Raw genomic sequence first — 3,168 nt, forward strand, 5'->3', positions numbered from 1 at the left:
CGCCCTTTATCTTAGATTCAATGCCATTTATCTTAGCTTCTGTTAGCTTTTGTGAGAGTGAAATTTGTTGCACTTGGTCTTGTAATTTTGATATATCATGTAGCATTTCTTCCTCTTCTTCATGAGTCCTGCTAGAGCTTTCAAGTTTCTTACTAGGTGTTTGCATTTTCTTTCCATGGGGCATCGGTTACCGATAATAATTCTCTAATATGCCCTTTGAATTCCTTTAAAATAATTTTTCAAACCAAGCTTAAGCAAAAATTTAAAAAAAATATACACACTTTTTTTCACTTTGTAGGAGCTCGATATTGCCTCTGATATATCTCTATAATTTCAGATCATCCAGTTTTGAAATTGTAGCTTGCAGTAGCCCTCTGTGTCCTCTTTCCAATGCCACCAGTCTAATCCCAATTGTATTTTCCAAAGAAGAGTTATGCCAAATCTCCCACAATGACCTGATTATAGACTAGTTCAGTAGAGCGAACTTGTACGACATGCCACATGTCCCTATTTCGACCTTTGGCTCTGAAAAATATATACAAGAAACTAAAGTCTATCCTCTTTCTATACCTTCTTACAAATTTTCAATCCAATGCCCAGAGAGAAAGTTATAACGATTTTCCCCAGGTCACCTGTTTGGAATGTAATTCAGGAGTCTACAAAAAGACCAACTTCCTTAGCTCATATCTCCATAACTATAGCGTGAAAAGCTCTAAAATTTAGACCTGAGCTTTAGTGTGATCTCGTCTCAAATGGTTTTTTTTTTTTATCTTTTGAAAAGTCGCAGAAAAGAAGTTATAGCAAAAATTCCATGATGACCTATTTGGAGTAGTGAAACCCTAGAATCCAAAGCTCTGATACCAAATGCTATGAAACCAGCTCACAAAAATATAGAAAAGAAGATCAACGCCTTAGAATTTAGCCTCTTCGAGGGGGAAACCTCCTTTACATTACCAAAATGAATGATTCCTTGATGATTTAAATGGCAAAACCTCCTTTCTATATATAGGAGTCTAAGGAGTCACAATATAACCCAGCCGACCTATCAATAATAATATAAAGCCACAAAAATAATAATAGAGGGATTCTATGGGGCACAATAATAACAATATGGGGGCAATAGGGGCACAAAAATATTAATAAGGGATACAAATACAATAGTAATGGGGTAATCACTAGTATTATAGGGACCTAACAGAAGCTGGCCATGAAGGGGAACCTCTGTATAGCAAGTTAGCAGGCTGAGGTCTCGTTCGTTATCAAAATTAACTAGATAAATCACTCCATCAACTAAGAACGGCCATGCACCACCACCCATAGAATCAAGAAAGAGCTCTCATTCTGTCAATCCTTACTATGTTTGGACCTGGTAAGTTTCCCTGTGTTGAGTCAAATTAAGCCACAAGCTCCACTCATGGTGGTGCCCTTCCATCAACTCCTTTAAGTTTCAGCCTTGCGACCATACTCCCCATGGAACCCAAACACTCTGATTTCTTAGAAGGTGCTGGCGGAGTCTTTAGAGAAACATCTTTCAATCCCTGGTCAACATTGTTTATGGTTGAGACTAGGATGGTATCTGATCGTCTTCGAGACCCAAACTTTCATTCTTGATTAATGAAAACATCCTTGGCAAATGCTTTCGTAGTGGTCTGTCTTTCATAAATCCAAGAATTTCACCTCTGACAATGAAATACAAATGCCCCTGATAGTCCCTATTAATCATTACTCTGGTCCCAAATGCCAACACAATAGGACCAGACTCCTATCACGTTATTCCATGCTAATTTATTCAGAGCATAAGCTTTCTTTGAGTACTCTATTTTTTTCAAAGTAATAGCATCGGAGCCGTGACCCATCTAATTAAGGCCAGGAGCACGCTAATGATAAAAGGGATGAAAGGGTAGGTGCACATGAGTAGGCAGACCAACCTTTACAACCTAAGATCCAACTACGAGATTTTTAACTACAACAACTTAAATATATGCTATTGGAACTGGAATTACCGCGGATGCTAGCACCAGAATTTCCCTCCAATGGATCCTCGTTAAGGGATTTAGATTGTACTCATTCCAATCACCAAACTTGATGAGCCCAATATTGTTATTTATTGTCACTACCTCCCCATGTCAGGATTGGGTAATTTACGCGCCTGCTACCTTCCTTGGATGTGGTAGACGTTTCTCAGGTTCCCTCTACAAAATCGAACCCTAATTCTCTGTCACCCATCACCACCATGGTTGGCCTCTATCCTACCATCGAAAGCTGATAGGGTAGAAATTTGAATGAAGCATCACCAACACAAGGGCTGTGTGATCCATCAAGTTATCGTGATTCATCGGAGAAGTGGGCAAGCTCGTACTGGCCTTTTATCTAAAAGATGCATCCCTTCCAAAGAGTCGGGACTTTGTGCACCTATTAGCTCTAAAATTAATATGATTATCTGAGTAGTAGGGTACCATAAAAAAACTATAACTGATTTACTGAGCCATCCGCAGTTTTACGGTCTGAATTATTTCATATTTAGACATGCATGGTTTAATCTTTAAGACAAGCATATGACTACTGGCCGGATCAATCAAGTAGCACCCTCCCACTTCAAATGGAATTTTGGGTGCTCTCTTACCAAGAGCCAACCTGAACACCCATCAAGTCAAAGAGATGTCAAAATATCATGTAAAACTTTTATGCCTTGCACCTCTTGCATCCCAAGAAGGAAGCACATGCAACATGCCAAGGACATGGTGAAAAAATGGGTAGACCTACCAAGCCACAACGCACCAAGGCCACTTCGAAGTTTGCAACCACACCCCAACCAACAAGAAAACGAGTGATCACTCACCCACCCCCTTATAAATTCCTCCGAAAGCCTCCACACCTTGCACCGAGGCCACAGAGGAGTACACCCAGATAGTAGTGACGATGGAACTCAATCTCCTAATCACCTGCGGCAGCCTCGATGTAAAGGAAATAAATGGAGAACAACCAACCACGCAACCTCTATATTATAAATGAGCCACAACCCTCCCGACCCCGCATCGAGGCCACTTAGGAATCCACTTGGACAGTAGAAATGATGGACCTCGATCTCCCAATCACCTGCAATAGCCTCGATGCAAAGGAAAAAGAAGGAAATAAAAAGAGGACGACTGACCATAGGCCATACAAACC

General features: G+C 40.4%; 1 pseudogene; it reads right to left on the minus strand.

The window, feature by feature from the left end:
* Nucleotides 1-1,471: 1,471 nt before the first annotated feature.
* On the minus strand, nucleotides 1,472-2,579 carry LOC149157316 (18S ribosomal RNA; annotated as a pseudogene).
* Between the last annotated feature and the right edge of the window lie 589 nt (nucleotides 2,580-3,168).

Source organism: Pinus tabuliformis, chromosome 5_2, assembly GCF_031772625.1.
Source record: "Pinus tabuliformis cultivar Carrire ecotype Pingquan chromosome 5_2, CPIR1, whole genome shotgun sequence".
NCBI classification, from domain to species: domain Eukaryota; kingdom Viridiplantae; phylum Streptophyta; class Pinopsida; order Pinales; family Pinaceae; genus Pinus; species Pinus tabuliformis.